The sequence below is a fragment of the Cryptomeria japonica genome, chromosome 3, assembly GCF_030272615.1.
Source record: "Cryptomeria japonica chromosome 3, Sugi_1.0, whole genome shotgun sequence".
NCBI lineage: Eukaryota > Viridiplantae > Streptophyta > Pinopsida > Cupressales > Cupressaceae > Cryptomeria > Cryptomeria japonica.
In genome coordinates this window covers 930,319,908-930,340,732 of record NC_081407.1, presented here as the reverse complement: position 1 = coordinate 930,340,732, position 20,825 = coordinate 930,319,908, and positions in this window count along the sequence as shown.

Genomic DNA, 20,825 nt, shown 5'->3' with positions numbered 1-20,825 from the left:
TATTGACAGGCATAAAACAAAGAACCATCATATGCTTAACAAACAATAGCAAAGCGTCACAAAATAAAAGCATCACACATGACACACATATTTTTCACACGGAAACCCAACTGGGAAAAACCATAGTGGGGATGAATACCCACAAGCTATTTTTGAACTCTTTGAAAGTCCGCTATGTTAGGAGCCTTGTCTGGTTAGAGACATTACAATAGGTTTTGCTAGGAACCAATCCTGTTAGAGATCACCCAGTTAAGGGATGGCTACAATACACAATTAAGGGTTAAACCCTGTTAAAGGTTACCTTGTTAGAGGATTTCAAGAACTCAATAGCTAAAGGACTTCAAACTCAGTAGCTTAGAGTTACCCTGTTAAAGGATTTTCGCAAAGCTAGTTAAAGCTACCCTGTTAAGGGATTTTCCAACTATCGAGGTGGTTAGAGATCAATAGGTATTACAATGATCTGGTAACAACACTCAATGCCAATGCAGATCCACTTAAGCTCCTCTTTTCCTTCTGCACTTACACTCTACAGGTATCACTTTTCTTTTGGTCTGGCAAGAATCACGTATCCCTTCTCTTGGATCCTCACACACAAATTTTGCCAACAACCCTAGAAAAAGTCACAACATTGACCTTATAGAAAATAGTTAGGTCAGTAGCATAAACCCTAAACCCTAAACCTAATAGGTTAAGGAATTCAAACGGTTCAAATCTGACCATTGAGCATGCTGCATAAATCTCCATCGCTAATTTTTTGCCATTTTCATGGTGGCTGATAACCCATCACACGTTATCACCGTTTTACAGTCTTCTCATATTCCCGAGGTAGATAGGCAAGATCTTCTTCATGCACAATCCTTCATGTACACAGGGCTTATGTGGCAACATGATCTTGTTCTTTGTTTTCATGCTAACTCATCACACAAAGCCACCGATTGAGCCACACAGGGTTGAAGCACTTCAACCAAAAACCCTAAAGTTGAGACTACGAACCGGTAGTCATTCAACGCTTCCATGTTCCGGTTCCCATAACCATATGCTAGTTCACCTTTGAACAAGAACACCGCTTCACTTTGGCACAAATGTCGGTTCACAGTGTTATACCGGTTCTCACATATGCCGATTCACACCTCTGCAACATATTGACATCAATGACAACATACAATGTCATTATGTCCTCATACCGGTTCACATAATGCCAACAATCTCCCCCTTTGGCATTGATGGAAATATACAAAGATATCTCTCTGCTTCACTTCTTCTCCCCAAATTTCTATAGATATCTTCTCCACTTCACATCTTCTCCCCCTTTGACAATAATGCTAAAGTGGAGGCACAAGCTTCCCTGTTCCATTATGTTGCTCCCCCTCAGGAGTAGCATCCTTCAACACATCAATCCAAAATAAATTTGACTATGCAATATCGGACTAATGGGGAGCATATGCTTTTAGTTCACCTCCTGAAGGGGCAGTACCCCTAATTCACCTCTTAAGTGTGTAAATGTAGTCTTTGGGAGAGGCTTGGTGAATATGTCTGCTAACTGCTCCTTACTAGACACATGCTCTAGTGCAATCTCTTTGTTCTGAACCTTTTCCCTCAAGAAATGATACTTAAGCTCAAAGTGCTTGGTTCTAGAATGTAAAACCGGATTCTTGGAGATATTAATTGCACTAGTATTGTCATAGAATATACTTATTGGTTCAAATATAGGGACTTTGAATCCATTCAATACATGCTTCATCCAAATTGTCTGAGTACAATTCATGAAAGCCGCAACATACTCTACTTCCATTGTAGACTGAGAGATACAACTCTGCTTTTTACTCATCCAGGAGACCAGTCTACCACCAAGGAAGAATGCACCACCAGTTGTGCTCTTCTGGTCATCTACATTACCAGCCCAATTAGCATCTATGAACACTTTCAAGTTGAAATCCTTTCTATATGGATACCATAATCCATAGTCAATAGTTCCCTTCAGATACCTAAGAATTCGCTTGACTGCAACCAAGTGGGATTCTCTTGGACTTTTCTAGAACCTTGCAGTAATGCCAACTGGATGTTCAATATCCGATCTGCTATGAACTACATAATGCAATTTACCAATCATTGATCGGTATTCCTTCTCATCAACCAATGCCAAGTCATCCTCTTTGGATAGTTTACAACCGGTCACCATCGGTGTACCAACCGGTTTGTTGTCTTCCATGCCAAAGGTCTTCAACACCTCTTTGACATACTTGGACTGAGTGATAAAGATTCCATCTCTCATCCATTGGATCTGCACTCCAATGAAGAACTTAATCTCCCCTATGAGTGACATCTCAAACTCTTTCTTAATCTCATCTGCAAACTCATGACTCATCTTGTTATCTCCACCAAAGATAATGTCATCAACAAATACCTCACAGATCAAGATTTGATCTCCTTCAAACTTCAAGTAGATATTGCTATCTTCACTTGTTCTCTCAAATCCAATCTTCACAAGATGGGAATGCAGGTGTTCATACCATGCTCTAGGTGTCTGTTTTAGACCATATAAGGCTTTATGTAGCCTACACACCATGTCACTATCTTCAGATAGGGCAAACACATCTGGTTTCTCTATATATGCTTCCTCTTCAAGTACACCATTTAGGAATGCAAATTTTACATCCATTTGATATACTTTGAAGCCTTTAAAAGCTGCATATGCTAGAAGCATACAAAATCCTTCCAGTCTAGCTACAGGAGCAAAGGTTTCACCATAGTCTTCTCCTTCTTCTTGAGCATGTCGTTTTCACACCAATCTGGCTTTTTTTCTAATCATTGAGCCATCCTCATTCAGCTTATTTCTAAAGACCCATTCAGTACCAATGACATTTTTGTGCTCTGGTCTGGGTACCAAGGACCATGTACCATTTCTCTATCTGGTCAAGATCCTCTTCCATTGCCTTGATCCAGTCTTCATCCTTATGTGCCTCTTTGAATGTTTTAGGCTTGAGTTCAGAGATCATGCATGAGTTTTCTCTAACTTTTCTTCTTGTAAGGATTCTTGCATCCTTAGCTCCTATGATCTGCTTAAGATCATGATTCAGCTTGACATACTGAGGAATGGTCTTGATAGATTCCTCTTGCTTTTATTCCTCATCCTCATCTCCATCAGTATCAACATCTACATCTGTCGGTGTAGGAACACTATTACTGGTATTCAATTGATTGACAACCGGTTCCTAGAAGGTTGCAACCGTTTCACTTACCGCTTGCTTAATACAGGTTTCCTTAGTTTTCTCAGAGGTTTCATCAATTCTTACATTGATGCTTTCCACAATTTTGTAAGTCCTGTTGTTGAAACACTTGAGAGCTTTGCTCTTGGTGGAATATCCTAGGAATATTCCCTCATCACATTTCGCATCAAATTTTCTCTAGTGTTCACTTCTCTTGATGTAACATTTGTTACCAAACATTCTAAAGTAGCTAACCACAGGTGTCTTACCGGTCCAATACTCATAAGGAGTTTTATCCTTACCTTTCTTGATGAGTACCTGGTTCATTGTGTAGACTGCAGTGCTCACTGCTTCTCTCCAAAAGGTGTTAGCTACCTTTCCTTCAATCAACATGGTTCTTGTTTCTTCAACCATAGTCAGGTTATTCCTCTCTGCTAGGCTATTCTGCTGTGGATTCCGAGGGGTAGACAATTGCCTCTTGATGCCATGTTCTTCATAGTACTTGTTGAATTCACCGGAAATGAATTCCCCTCCTTGATCAGTTCTCAGGCACTTAATCCTTTTACCGCTTTCCTTCTCCACTAATACTCTGAAAGCTTTAAACTTTACAAAGGATTTAGACTTGTCTTTCAAGAATGTGAACCACATCATTCTTGAGTAGTCATCAGTGAGAATCATGAAGTACCTATCACCCTGCACACTTCTAGTTTTCATAAGACCACACAAATCAGTATGCACAACATCAAGCAAGTTGTTAGCAGTGAAAGATTTACCTTTAAAGGTTGAGGAAGATATTTTCCCCAATTGACACTCTCTGCATAAGGTATTATCTAGTTTGCTTAATACTGGCAACCCTCTAACTACCTTGATCTTACTAGCCTTTACAATGTTATCAAAGTTTACATGGCAGAGTCTCCTATACCATATCCAGCTATCATCAAATTTAGCCATAAGACATGTACTTATATTTGCATTGAGATGAAATAGGTTACCTTTGGTTTGCATGCTAGTGGCCACCAATTCACCATCTTTTCCTTTGATTCTGCAAACTCCATTCTTGAATTCCAGAGTAAGGCCACTGTCATTCAGCTAGGCAACACTCAGAAGGTTGTGTCTCAGACCATCAACCCAGCACACATTATTAGCACTACTCTTTCCATTCAGAGAGATGGACCCTCTGCCTTTGACCATGCATGGTGCATCATTGCCAAAGCGAACCACACCACCATCATACTCCTCCAAGGATAGAAACTTGATTCATTCACCAATCATATGGTGAGAGCAGCCACTATCAATGATCCACTCATTGGAATTATCAAACCGAGAGACAAGAGCCTTCTTGTCTAACACATCTTCTTTGACAGCAACAAACATAGTATCTTCATTTTCTTCATCCTCTGACTCTTCGTCTATGACACCTTCATCAACTCCCACAAAAAAATTTCTCTGGTTTCCTCCTTTGAATTCTTGAACCTTTCTGGTTTGTCCTTGTTGTCACCATTAGGACAGTTTACAACAATATGTCCTATCTGGTTGCAAGAAAATCATTTCAAAGGAAGATTACCTTTGTATTTGTAGGTTCCTTTAGGAAGTTTCCTAGCAAGGAGAGCTTCAAATGCCATCAAAATCTCCTCATCATCCATTTCTCTGCTCTGTCTTGGTTCACCACTAGTGCTAGCTTCTTTTCCTTTTCTGGATGGTATAGCAGAGGCTTTAAAAGTTGATTTAGTCTTTTGAACATTGCCATCAAAACTATTTAGCTCATAGGTTGTCAACTTTGCTATGATGGAGTCCAAGGATATCTTAGTCTTATCTATTGATCTTAGCTCCTGAATAGAAGCAACCCTTATTGCATAGACCGGCAATAGGGATCTCAGGACTTTGCTTACCATAGTGGAATCTTCTATTTTACCACCTGCACTCTTGATATCTCCAACAACTATTTTGATTCTTATTCCATACTACTGAATGGTCTCACCTTCAGCCATCCGCATAGCTTCAAACTTCCCTCTCGGGCTTTCTTCCTTAGCCTATTTTACATGTTCATCACCACCATAGATATTTTCAAGATCATCCCATACCTCTTTGGGATTTACCTTGTCCTGAACATCAATAAACTCAATGTCAGATAAACTACTAATTAGGGCTTCCATGACTTGCCCATTTTCTTGTATCTATCTCTTTTGGTCATCGGTGAGAGTACTGGTAGGGGCAACATAGACATTCTCAACATAGCTCCAGTGTTGAGCACCCATGCTTTTGATGAATATCTTCATCCTATCTTTCCAAATACTAAAATTTTCCTTGTTAAACTTTGGACCTTCCCTCTTCATCATTTGAATGGGATCTTTACCTCAAGTGGTTAAGCTTATAACTCAGAGGACCTAGAGGACACTCTAATACCAATTGATAACTCAATGATGAGAAGATAGTACCAAACTGGTACTGAGAGGGGGGGTGAATTTGTACAGGCAAAAAAAAACAGTCTTAAACCAGTTTGACAGTAAATACTTCAAAAGACTAGCAGACAGAGATACTGGTATGAAACAGAGTGCAACCAGTAAAGCTAAGAATGTCTGAGACAAGCATTAACCAGTTACTCAATTAGCCTTTCACCCAACTTGATACTACACTACCATTTCATCCTTATGCATAAAGAGGTGATCTATCATTAGATCATAATAACAACTAGTTCAACATGTTTTATTGATAGGCATAAAAACATAACCATCATATGCTTAACAAACAATAGCAAAGCGTCACAAAATAAAAGCATCACACATGGCACACATATTTTTCAGGTGGAAAACCAACTGGGAAAAACCATGGTGGGGATGAATACCCACAAGCTATTTTTGAACTCTTTGAAAGTCCACTTTGTTAGGAGCCTTGTCTGGTTAGAGACATTACAATAGGTTCTGTTAGGAACTGATCCTGTTAGAGATCACCCAGTTAAGGAATGGCTACAATACCTAATTAAGGGTTAAACCCTGTTAAAGGTTACCTTGTTAGAGGATTTCAAGAACTCAATAGCTAAAGGACTTCAAACTCAGTAGCTTAGAGTTACCATGTTAAAGGATTTTAAGCAAGCCAGTTAAAGCTACCCTGTTAAGGGATTTTCCAACTATTGAGGTGGTTAGAGATCAACAGGTATTACAATGATATAGTAATAGCACTCAATGCCAATGCAGATCCACTTAAGCTCCTCTTTTCCTTCTGCACTTACACTCTGTAGGTATCACTTCTCTTCTTTTGGTCTGGCAATAATCATGTATCCCTTCTCTTGGATCCTCACACACAACTTTTGCCAACAACCCTAGAAAGAGTCACAACATCGACCATATAGAAAATAGTTAGGTCAGTAGCATAAACCCTAAACCCTAAACCTAATAGGCTAATGAATTCAAACGGTTCAATCTTGACTATTGAGCATGCTGCATTAATCTCCATCATTCATTTTCCACTATTTTCATGGCGGCTGATAACCCATCACATGTTATCACCATTTTATAGTCTTCTCATATTCCCGAGGTAGATAGGCAAGATCTTCTTCATGCACGATCCTTCATGTACACAGGGTTTACGTGGCAACATGATCTTATTCTTTGTTTTCATGCTAACTCATCGCACAAAGTCACCGGTTGAGCCACACAGGCTTGAAGGTCTTCAAACGGAAACCCTAAAGTTGAGACTATGAACCGGTAGTCATTCAATGCTTCCATGTGTCGGTTCCCATAACCATATGCCGGTTCACCTTTGAACAAGCACAGCGCTTCACTTTGGCACAAATATCGGTTCATAGTGTTATACTAGTTCTCACATATGTTGGTTCACACCTCTACAACATATTGGCATCAATGACAACATACAATGTCATTATATCCTCATACCGGTTCACATAATGCCAACAGTAACTGAATTAGACATATTGCAACTAACTATCCAAATGGAGACAATGAGCATAAGCATGAGAAGTACAAAAATTACAAAGGAAAAGGTAAAAGAGACTGCCTTATTGTAGTTGATGACAGAATCACTGATAAGGAATCTGAGGGAGATGCAAATGAATATGTTGCCTTTGTTGCTATTAAAGAGGAGACATCTAATTAGGAGGTATTAGTTTCTCATAGGGATAGTTCTGATGATTACATTATAGATAGTGGTTGTTCACACCACATGACCAGTGATAGAAGTAAGTTTCTTACTTTGAAGGAATTTGATGGAGGTGTTGTGATATTTGGAAATGAATCACCCTACATGGTAAAAGGAAAGGCAACCATTTCTCTTAATGGAAAGAGTAGTGCAGATGATGTCTACTGGGTTGAAGGATTAAAGAACAATCTTTTGAGTATATCTCAACTCAATGGCAGAGGTTATCCATTGGAATTGAAGAATGGAGTGTGCAAAATCTATGCAAGCAAAGGTGAACTGATTGCAACTGGCAAGTAGACAAAAGGTAACCTATTTCACCTGATTCCTAAAGTCAATAGTTGTTTAATTGCTAAAATAGATGATAGTTGGCTTTGGCATTGGATATTTTGTCATGTAAACTTTGATAACATTGTCAAAGTCAGTAAATCCAAGTCTGTAAGAGGTTTACCTTAGTTGGACAAACCAGTGAATGCTCTGTGTAAGGAATTTCACTTAGGAATGATGACATCCTCAACTTTTAAGAGAAAATATTTCTTAGCAGAAAATTTGTTACATTTGGTTCATACAGATCTCTATGGACCAATAAGGACTAGAATTATTCAAGGTGATCAGTATTTTATGATCTTCACTAATGATTTCTCAAGAATGATGTGGGTCACATTATTGAAGGACAAAACAAAAGCCTTTATCAAGTCCAAGGCATTCAGGGCCTTAGCTAAAAAGGAAAGTGGTAAGAAGATAAAGTGTCTGAGAATTGATCAAGGTGGTGAATTTACTTTAGAGGAATTCACTAGATATTGTGAAGACATTGGAATTAAGAAGCATCTTTCTACACCTAGGACACCATAGAAGAATTGTATTGTAGAGAGGAACAAATGGTTAGCTGTTGAAGCAGCTAGAATGATGGTAATACAAGGAGGTGTAGCGAAAAATTTCTGGAGAGAAGCTGTCAGCATAGTTGTCTACACTATGAACCAGATATTGGTTAAAAGAGGTAAGGATAAAAATCCTTATGAATACTGGTATGGTAGGTCACCTAATGTTAGTTATTTTAATATTTTTGGTAGTAAATGTTTAATCAAAAGAGCTGAATATGTTGGTAAGTTTGATGCTAAAAGTGATGAAGGCATATTTCTTGGTTATTCCACCAAGAGTAAAGCCTAAAAATGTTACAACAATCAAACAAAGAGAATAATTGAAAGTGTTTATGTTCAAGTGGATGAGTGTCCTAAAGATACAAGAGAAACCAGTGAGGAGAAGAAGGAAGATGAACCTTAAATTCTTATTTTGGAACTAGAACGGGTGAAACTAGAAGTTGGTGAAGTGAATGTTGTAGTACTAGCTCAATGAGAATAGGTAGATTTTGTAGAAGATGAAGATAGTGAGGAAGAAGAATGTGAAGATAATGATCATTTCATTCCAAGGTATGTAAGAATCAATCATAATCCTGATCAAATTATTGGAGATAAAGATGTTGGAGTGTTCAAGAGAAGAAGAATTAGAGAGAATTATTGTATGATCTCCACTATTGAGCCTAGAACTGCTAAGGAAGCCTTTGGAGATGATCACTAGATCAAGGCTATGGAAGAGGAGCTTGACTAGATTGAGAAGAATAATACATGGACCCTAGTACCCAAATCAGTGAACAAAAATGTGATAGGTACTAAATGGGTACTCAGAAATAAACTAAATGAAGATGGAGTAGTAGTAAAAAACAAAGCAAGATTGGTATGCAAAGGTTATGCACAACAAGAAGGAGAAGACTATGGTGAGACATTTGCACCAATTGCCAGATTGGAAGGTGTTATAACTCTACTTGCATTTGCAGCATATAGGGAATTCAAAGTATATCATATGGATGTGAAGTCAATATTTCTAAATGGAATACTAGAAGAGGAAGTATACATTGAACAACCTGATGGTTAAGCTTTGACAAATGCAAAGGATATGGTGTGTAAACCTCACAAGGCACTATATGGTTTGAAGAAAGTGTTGGCATTTCACACTCCTATGAGAATTGAAGGTGATTGAAGGTGTTGTCATTCATGGCAACTTATCGGCAACCTTGTGGATATCGTTAGGCACCGGCACTGGCACCAGTACCAGCAGGCACTTCACCAGCAGTGACAACAATGTTCACTGACATCACAGCCAACAGGAATCAAGTTTTGTTTATTGTATTTAATTGTAAATATATTTTTGTAAAGCCGACAAGGCATATTGTAATAAGACTCATATATGTATGAGATCTTATAAATCATTTGTAATAGGGTGATGGATGGACATATGATGGTAGAAGTGATAAGTGAATATTAAGGCAGATTTTGTATAAGGGTTTATGGTTATTGTATGAGCTTAAACCAGTATTGAACCTGGCATAGTAGATGCTGAATTATAGAAGTACATTATATTGGATTTTCATAATCCATTTTGTAAGTTAGTGAGACTTCCTTTTGTGTTTGAATAGTGAGCTCTAGGCAGTTGGCCTTCTTGCATGTGCAGGCCCCTCTTGTAAGTAATATCCATTCATTGGCCAGTGAGTGAATATTGTGGGTCACAAATCCCACCGAGGTTTTTCCCACATTGGGTTTCCTCATTAAACATCTTGTGTTATGGTGCGCTTTCTATGTTGTCTTTACTATTCATATTTACTATATTAATTCTTGTTTACCGGTACACTATTTTGGAATGCAAAATACTTAATAAGGTTAAATATTCTTCTAACTAGTAAGATACTAATTCACCCCCCCCTCTCAGTATCTTTAGGACTATCATCAATCCTAAAAATTGGTATCAAGGCCTGGTCCTCTATTTTCAAAAGTCTAATAGCTTGAGGAAGATTCTGACACCGGTACAGATGGAGAATTTAAGAAAGCAATTAGAAGGAGCTCTTGTGGACTATGATGCAGAGAAGCTGAAGAATATCAAACTTGAAGATGATCTAAGGACTTTATAGGAATTCATTCAAGGACTTCAAGATAATCTCACTATTGCTAGAAATAAGAGAAAAGAACTTCATGAGAAGATGCAGAGTAATGATGATGAAAAGGAGACTCTTAATGATCTTGTAAGCAAGATGAGGCAAGAAAACATGAACTTGAGGAATGAAATGCAAGACATGACTATGAGATTTTGTAAAAACATTGAAAACAGAAAGAAGAATGAAGATGACTTGACTAGAAGACTCAAAGATGTTGGAAATGAAAATCTAAGACTCAATCATGAAAATGATATGTTAAAGATAGATCTGATTCACATGGAACATGACAAAACTAAACTTATGAGATAGAAAGAATTTTTGGAAAATGAGTTGACTACTGCAAATCAACATAAAGAGAAATTCAAGAAAAGTTCAAAATAACTTGATGGTATGCTGAAAAGTCAGAAACCTAATGGAGACACTAATGGACTTGGATTTGAAGTTGGAGAAAGTTCTGGTACTGCAAACAATCATGATCATAGTAAACCGGTAAGACAACCTAATGCCTACAAATTTAATGGGAAATACTTTAATTGTAACAAGTATGGTCATAGAGAAAATCAGTGTAGATCAAGAAATAATCAGAACATTAATGCACCCACCGGTCAATGTTCCAAATGCAACAAAAATGGTCACAATTCAGAAAACTGTAGAATGAATGTAAGATGTTATGTTTGTGGGAGATTTGGGCACTTATCTAATCAATGCAGAACACAAACCGACATAGGATATGGAAGGGCTATTCAGAAAAACAATGCGACTTGTTATGCTTGTAACAAGATTGGACATATTGCAAAATTTTGTAGAAGCAAGACTTCACCGGTAAATAATAAAGGACCCAGTTTGAAAGGCAAAGAGAAGGTTGATGAGGTAAAGCAAGAATTTTCAAGACAATGGATTAGAAAGATAGATCAAAATGTTGATGAGACTATTCCTTCACCAGTAGGAAACTCTTCATCCAACTGAAAAGTAACCCTTGGGGTATTGCAACAAGTCGAAAATCATGCAATTTTACCCTCGATTGATGGTGAGAAGATGGACTTCTTCTCTACCGATAGATGTGTTAAGTTTCACTTAATCGATGAGCATTTATTGCAGTTGTTGGAGGAAAAGACATTATAAATAAGTGGTTTTCCCTCTTTTTCATTCATCGAGCATTCAAACTTTCAGAGAGTGCAAAAATCTGAGCGAAGGCATCCTTAGCAAGAAGTGAAGCAAGTTATTTCAAGCATTCAAACCTATCACACAGATTAAGGTATTTATCAATGGCTTCCTCCTTTGCTCCAGAATTTATTGAAAACCCTACTGTTGTGGAAGTAGTTAAATGCCCTACACCTATTTTCAAAATTATCCCCGAGATAGCGAAACGAGATGATACCCTAGGAGCTTTTTCAAAAATCCCAAAAGGTGTTGCATATGCTAAAGATCCTAGAATCTATATTCATTGCCATATTGAGGAATTAGGTTCAAAAGAAATATTGAAAATGTATAAAAATGTTATTTGTGATGAAAGTGGAATTGTGAAACCCGAACATAAGGTTATTGAAACTTTAGGTTTTGTGGAAATCCTTGACATCCCATAATTTCCTGAGGTAGTAAGGATTGTGCTTAGCAGAGTTCATGGTGAATTCTTTTGGCTAGACTCTATTTGTAAAATAACTAAGGAAGTAGTTAGGGTAGTGACTAGCTTACCCTCCATCGGTAGCAGGCCAGATAAAAATTAAAAGGTTCCCAATAACACTGTCATGACATTAATAGGAGAAACCTATGATAGTAGATCCTTGAGGGTGAATGATGTAAAAGATGTGAATGTTAGATTCATAAGTATGATTTTAGGCTATAAGGCCACCCATGCAAATCGACTCAACTCTATTTCCGGTCCTTGTATTAAAAGTGCATATGATATGGTCAATAGTGATGCAAAGATAAATATATGTGAATGGTTAAAGGATGAGTTAATAGATAATCAGAAAAAGATCAAAGGAGACAAGAAAGGTACTTTTCATTTTGGCAATCTCTTGGTATGTCTGATGTTGTATCTTACAAAATAGGTTCTCGGTATTGGTAAGAAACACTTTGGTTTTGATATATCGATAGGCAAACAATTATTAGATATCTTCATCGGTATAGGAACAGATAAGGATAACAATATCACAGAGTACTTAAAAACATTCAAAGAAAAAATGAAAACAAGAGAAAGATTACCACAAAGCATTATAGATAAATATGAAAAGGAAATATGTTTTCTAATCAAGAAAGATGAGATCTGGATGGAGGCAGTCCTTCCTAGAACTGTATGGGTAATAGAAATGGGATATGAGGTAGATGTAAATATCATTGAAACTTATGCCAAAGCCCTACTAGAAGCCCCTAGAGAACCGAAAGAAAAGGTTTTTGGAAATGCACAATCAATAGAAAGTGATGTACAAACATTGAAATGGAGAAAAAGAAGAGAAAAATACATAAGGAGTGCATCCAAACAAGTTAAGTAAATAAAAGAAAATGTCATGAGTATCACTGGAATAAATGAAAGTGACTTAGAAGGATTACAACTGGAGGTACATCTCTCACTGGTTGGTACATAATCAGATAGTGAAATTCCTGTTGAATTCAAAAGAGTAGATATGAAGAGAAAACCCTCATTAGTATCCTCTCCTCCTCCCAAGAAAACAAGAACACCAAGGCAGAAACAACAGGCAGTGAGACCACCGGCAAAGAAATTGTCACCAAAGAAGAAAAAGTAGCAACAGGTTATACCACCATTGGACAACTTACTGAATGAAATAACTGATGATGACAACTTATCCAATGTGAGAAAATTATATGATACATTCACTAATGAAGAGAAAGAAAGTATAGAGAATAGCATCATCCTACATCTTGACATATATAAGAAAGTGTTAATAGAAGTTGTAGATGATTTGCCTAGTGAATTGTATAGGCGGTTAGATGCTAAGAGGTTAGCAATTATGGAGCTAGATAAGAAAATTAAAATTGAGAAAATTCTAGCTATACATCCAGTCAAATCTGTTGAACAAATTAATGAATTGATTAGTGAAGCTAAAAGGTTAGTTTTTGCAAGCAGACACCAGCATGTGAGCCTAATGGCTTGCAAGGTTAATGAAATTTCAGAAGAAACAACTGACAGATTGGATATTTTCTTTGTTGAGAAGAAAAACCAAGAATAACTGAAAAGACCTAAAACTTTCAAAAGTCTATCAAAAGGATAGAGACAAGGGGAAATGCAAGGTAGGTGGACTACCAAACATTAAAGTAACTAAAAACCCACCAGCACCTTCAGTTACTCCATCGGTATAGATTGATGGTACACCGGCTACTGAGAATGTGGATACAACACATGAGGATACAAACCCTGAGTCTGAAATTTTGTACACTATGAACTTAGACACTCAGGAGGTTAACATTGTAGTTGATAAGGAAAGCACAAAGGAAAAGAAAGATGTTGCTACTGAGCAACTGATAGATAATATTGAGATTGGGATACAGGCAGAGAAAAGTGAGCATTTAGAGAAACCCTTGGTTAGTGAAATGGTTATTGACAATACCAATGCAAGCACTAAGAAACCTACAGAGACAGTAACTAATATACCAACAACTGAGAATAAAGAAAAACCAATAGAGATACCAGTAGTAGATAACACAGTGAAATAAGCAGAAAAACCGATAGTCACAGGGACACATTGAGATAGTGAAACTGGTAACCACAGAGAAACCAAAACCTTTTCTAGTCGAAATGCAGACACAAACTAACCCACCAGAGGTCAAGATAGGAAAATTAGTTACTCACACTAGAAGAACTGAGATTGTAAAGGTGGTTGAGCAGACATCCAGTACTTCACTGATAGAATTTAGATCCACCAATGTGACTGAAGTACTTTTGGATTCAATAAAGAAAATAACAAATTGTAATGCATTAGCCTATAAGGCAATTGATGACACAATTCCTATTCTTAAGTTGATTGTACCCAGATGTAATGTAGATAATAAGGATTCTTTAGGTTAGTTAGACACATTGTCTAAATATATTACTGGTAATATACTGACAGTTAATCAAATAAATGAGGAAACATTTAAGGACAAAATGGAAAAAGAAAAAGAGAAATTCTTTGAGGAAACAATAAAGAAGTGCATGGAACACATCAATACACTTTTACCGGCACTAAGCACAATAATTATAGAGTGTAAGGAACTATACAGAGATACTTGCAAGACAAATTTGTTAATAGTGAATATTGACAAAGAAAACAACAAAGTTCAAAAGGAGATTAATGACATATTTAATAATATCATTGGTTCATCTGAACCTATATCAGTTATTGAATAGGAAATTGCTGGATTTGAAGAAAAAATGGAGAAGAAATAGGAAGAGAAGGAAAGGATAAAGGAAAAAGCCAGAGAGTTAAAGTGCAAATTAAGTCCTAAGTTAGATAATCTTATCTCTCTACAAAAAGAAATCTTTGAGTCACTAATTCAAGGTCAAAAGACACTGGAAGAAAAAATGCATCATCTCACCAGTACAATTCAGAGAACTGAGGTAGATATGAAGAATAGTAAAAGGTTTATTCATAGCTTGAATTTGGTCTTAGCAGACTTATTCCAAGTTGTAACCAACCAGTTACAAAGTTCAAGCTGAAAACTGCACTCATTTGACAATTTTGACAACCTTTGTCATTGATGTCAAAGGGGGAGTAGTAGGACAGAGAAAAATGATTACCAGAGGAGATCATCTACTCAAGGGGAGCACACATTTTGGAGCACACATTTTTGGTAAAATTTTGGACTTCATTTTTTGGATACAGTGTTTGGATTTTTCTCATGAGTGTTGCCATCAATGTCAAAGGGAGAGATTGTTGGTATTGCACACTCCAATGAGAATTGAAGGTGATTGAAGGTGTTGTCATTGATGGAAACTTACCAGAAACCTTGTGGATATCTTTAGGCACTGGCATACACTTCACCGGCAGTGACAATAATGTTCACCAGCATCCCAGCTGATAGGAATAAAGTTTTGTTTATTGTATTTAATTGTAAATATCTTTTTGTAAAGCTGACAAGGCATATTACAATAAGACTCATATATGTATGAGATCTTGTAAATCATATTTAATAGTGTGATAGATGGACATATGATGGTAGAAGTGATAAGCAAATATTAAGGCAGATTTTGTATAAGGGTTTATGGTTATTGTATGAGCTTAAACCGGTACTAAACCTGGCATAGCAGATGCTCAATTATAGCAGTACATTATATTGGATTTTCATAATCCATTTTGTAACTCAGTGAGCTCTAAGTAGTTGGCCTTCCTGCATCTGCAAGCCCCTCTTGTAAGTAATATCCATTCATTGGCCAGTGAGTGAATATTGTGGGTCACAAATCCCACCAAGGTTTTTCCCACACTAGGTTTCCTCATTAAACATCTTGTGTTATGGTGTGCTTTCTATGTTGTCTTTACTGTTCATATTTACTGCATTAATTCTTGTTTACCGGTACACTATTTTGGAATGCAAAATACTTAATAAGGTTTAAATATTTTGTTAATTGGTAAGATACTTATTCAACCCCCCTCTCAGTATCTTTGGGACTATCATCAATCCTAACAACAAGCACCAAGAGCATGATATGAAAGACTACATTCACACTTGATGAAGATAGGTTTCCATAGAACTAGTGAAGACAACAATATATATCTCAAGACTGAAGGAGATAAGATACTGGTTAGTGAAGTGTTTATGGATGATATCACTTTTGGAGGCAATGATGACATGAGTGATGACTTTGCAAATGAGATGAAAAGTGAATTTGAGATGTCTCTGGTTGGAGAGATAAAAATATTCATAGGTTTGCAAATTCAACAAATGAAGAGTAGTATTTTTATCACATGTTCCAAATATGTGAAAGAGGTATTGAAGACATTTGGAATGGGAGACTGTAAACTAGTTGGGACACCAATGGTTACAGGTTGTAGATTGTCTGAGGATGATGTCGTATCCATTAATGAAAAGGAGTACATGTCTATGATAGGGAAACTGCATTATGTTGTTCACAACAAACCTGATATTTCTCATGCAGTTGGATTAGTTGCCACATTTCAGAAGAACCCAAAGGAAACACACATGGTAGCTACAAAAAGGATATTCAGATATTTGAAAGGTACTATTGATTATGGATTATGGTATCCATATGCAGATAACTTTGATTTGAAATTCTATACAGATACAGACTGGGTAGGAAATGTTGATGATAGGAAGAGCACAACCGAAGGTGCATTCTTTCTTACAGGAAGGCTTGTATCCTAGAGTAGCAAGAAGAAAAGTTGTATATCACAGTCTACTGTTGAAGCTAAATATGTTGCAGCGTATATGAATTATACCCAGGGAATCTGGATGAAACACATTCTGGAAGGATTCAAGTTAAAAATTATAGAACCAATAAAGATTTAATGTGATAACACTAGTGCAATAAATATTTCAAATAACCTAGTGTTACATGCTAGAACCAAGAATATTGAATTGAAATATCATTTCTTGAGGGAGAAAGTGTAGAGTAAACATGTGTTATTGGAGCATGTATCCACTAAGGAACAACTAGTGGATATCTTTACTAAACCTCTACCTAAGACTACTTTTGATTATCTTAGAAGTCAACTAGGGGTTGTGCCCCTACATGAGGTTAATTGAGTAGATGTGTAAGACATCAGTCCCAGAGCTAATTGAAGAATCTTGAAGTAGGATTGGTGTAGAGTGGAGCTATTCCATAGGGGGAGCATCAAGCTGCAAATCGGTGATGCAGAATAGTGAATTATGATACTACATGTTTTACTTTCACTTTGGCATTGTTGTCAAAGAGGGACAAGAACTCTATGATTATGGGGGAGAAGAATTGTATGATTTATAGGGAGAAGAGTTGTAGCTAGTTACCAGTTGAAGACATGGAGACTCCATTGAAGGAGAGTACATGGAAAAATGTAAACCAAGATTCCTATACCTGTGTATGTGTATTACTCTCAATCATCACAATCAAAGGTATTGATATTTGTATTTCCATCAATGCCAAAGGGGGAGATTTTTGCCATATGCATTATGATTTCATTGATGAAATATTGTGTTGTCATTGATGTCAATTGCAACCGGTAATGGAAGTTGTAATGCAACTGGTAGTTGAGTAAGTGAAGGAAACTGATATTACTTTTCAAGCAGTGAGATCAATAGATAACCCTACCTATTGATGTGCCAAACCCTAACCAATGGAGCTTGGTGAGTAGGAGGTGATCATGCCATGCATTTATGATGCATGTGATGAGTTTCAAAGTTGTTTTGGCACATAGAGATAATTGTTTTCTCTTGGGAATGAGTGAGTACATTGCATGGAGAGGAAACCACGTGATGAGTTACAAGATTCCATGAAGCGATGATCAAGGAGTGGTTGAGGTTGTCTTGTACAATGTGCAATGATTGCTATGTAATCCAACGGTCATGTTTGACCCGATTTGTTTCTAATCTCTATGAGATCTTAGGTTTGTGATGTGTTACTGACCTATTGTTTTGCTTATAAGGTCGATGAATTGTTTTGTTGTAGTGTTGGTAATTTTGGCTAAGTGTCAGTGTGATTGATTATCGAACCAGAAGGAATATCTACAGTATGTGTGAAGGTAGATAGGAGCATGAAAAGGAATTGATCAAGTAGAGTAGTGCTATTTACCAGATCAACAAAACCATGTTGTTGTCTAACAATTACAACAGTTAAATCCCTTAATCGGGTAAGCTTTAACATGCTAAGTGCTTTTTAAATCCTCTAACCAGGAGATCCATTATCTTGGATTTCAAATGCTCTATCAAGGTTACTCCTAACAAAGTATTAATTCTAACAAGGCATTATAGTCAATCCCTTAATTGGGTGGTCCTTAACAGGATCTGTTCCTAACATAACTTTTTGCAAAGCTTCTAACAAGGCTTGGCTCCTAACAAGGCAAACTTCAGAAGAGTTCAAAATACTTGTGGGTTTTCATCCCCATCGTGGTTTTTCCCATTTGGGTTTCCACGTCAAAAATCATTGTGTCAAGTGGTGAATGGTTTTTGTGGATATGTTTTGATATGGTTAATTTGCTTAACTAATAAATCCACTTAGTTATGTTAAGATGACCAACAGTAATCTAAAATGTGCTTTTACTATTCTTACTAAAGTGGTTTCATGTTTTGGTTTAAAGGTTTGAGAGTTCCAGATCTGTTATAGTGTTATTTTGGTATGCCATTCAATCGGTTAACTTGACAGTGCTATTGCAGTTTGTAGTTCAGTGTTTGAACCAGTTAGTTTAGAGATTGATTTGAGAGTTGGGTTTTGCGTTTGGTGAAAGTTTTGTATGTTATTCTATCTACTGATTCACTTCCCCCTCTTAGTAGTTGTCCGGATCCTTATTGATTCATCATATCATCACTTTTTGCATGTGAAAAGGGGTTTCTTTGTCTCTACAAATAAAGCTTAATTCTAGAGGTACAATTGTGCACCTACTTTCTGCACATAGAAGGAAAGGGAAATGCATTGGGAATGGGAGTTTTCCTTTAGTTCAAACCCTAGTTTTTTAATTAACCAAGTGGTTGAAATAATGTAATTAAAATGACTGAAAGTAGAAATCCTCTTCTTTGAGGGGATGTTGAATTGATTGAAAATGAAATGCTTATATCTCCTTGTGAATTTTTGCTTTCATCCACATGGAATTATGACTTCATGAATGTTAGAATCAATGAACACTGAGAGGGGGGTGAATCAATATTCCAATATTTGTAAATTTGTTGATCTGATTCTTTATCCACGAGATGCTAATAATAGAAACTATAATGCAGAAACACAAAGCAAATAAGTACATAACCATAACACCAATATTTTTACATGGAAACTTGGAAAGGGAAAAACCATGATGGGATTGAGTACCCACAATATTATTATACTATGGTCAGTAGTAGAACAATATTACATGAGGGGAATGCACATGCATTCAGGCACACTGCCTAGAGCTCACTACTCAATTATAAAAGGGCTAAAACTTGGAGAAGGGCTCACTGCCTTATAGGCTAATACAAAATGATTACAATGAGTAATTAACTGAATAAAAACATCTAACTATGTCAAATAATAGTTCCGTTTAGGCACAAAGTAATCCGTTGTTGTTTTTCTAATAAACTGCTCTGTTCTGCTCTACTACTGATTACTAAATCAACAAAACTTAAAGTGTGCATGTGAAACTGTGCTTAATCCCTTCCAAAATCATCTCACACATCATAACCTCACCAAAACACATTATCCAAGTCAATCTTATATATCCTCACTAACCAAATTGATCTCCCACAAGTCGGCTTCTCAAAATATCAAAATATGAAACATGTAGCTTCAAGTTGGCTCAAATCTTCACAAGACCATATTTTGGATCCAAAAAATATGATCACACACTTCCCATAAGTCGGTCCAATTACTTCAAACTTACCAACAACCACCAAAATCACCTCAAAGAATCCAGTCCACACACTATACCACCAATTATGAAGATAACCCTTTTTTACTTCTCTACTGGATACCAAACCTTCTAATAAGCATAAGAATCAACACCGGAGGATAGGATTGCATGATAATCTTCTTCTCATACTTAATCAACTTAACTCAGATCATTGAAACCAAAAACACATCACCGAAAATGATAAATTCCCACCACCACTATACACTAAGTATCACTAACAAATATATACCAGAACTTACTCAAGACATCCGGATATCCCAAACTTCATACCAGATAAGATCAATGGGTTGAGTTGTCATCAATGAAAACTCCTTAGAAATCTAATGCACTAGACATCATCAATCTTTACCAAAGCATCACCAGAATAGTGTCTTATGCCAACAATCTCCCTCTTTGACATTGATGTCAACACTGTGAAAAATAATAAGCTTTCAAAAACTCCAAAAACTGCAAGCAATTTGACCAACTAAAATTTGTACACTCAACTGACTCCCCCTAAGAATGAGCATCATTTTTCACTTCTCTCTCCCAACTCTCTCCCCCTTTGACATCAATGGAAAAAGGTAGGAATCTACCAAAACTTATGTACAAATGAATGCAATAATTTACATAAATTTAAAAATGTCTGCATAGGTGACCTTCAAGGATTTCAAGTACTCATTTCATCCTCTTAGGAAACAATCTAAAACATTAATCAAAGCACTAAACATGTATGCATGAACTTCAACCCCTTTGATATTTGATGGCACCGGTTTACCTAAAGCATGTTAGGGTTCCCACAGATACTGAGAGGGGGGGGTGAATCAGTATCTGACCGGTAATGTAATTTTCTTAAAACTAAATATGCAGAATATAAAGTAATAGTATACCGGTATGCAAGAATTAATATAAATAACAAAATCAAAAGCATCCACATGAAAAGAACACCATAACACAAGATGTTTAATGAGGAAACCCGGT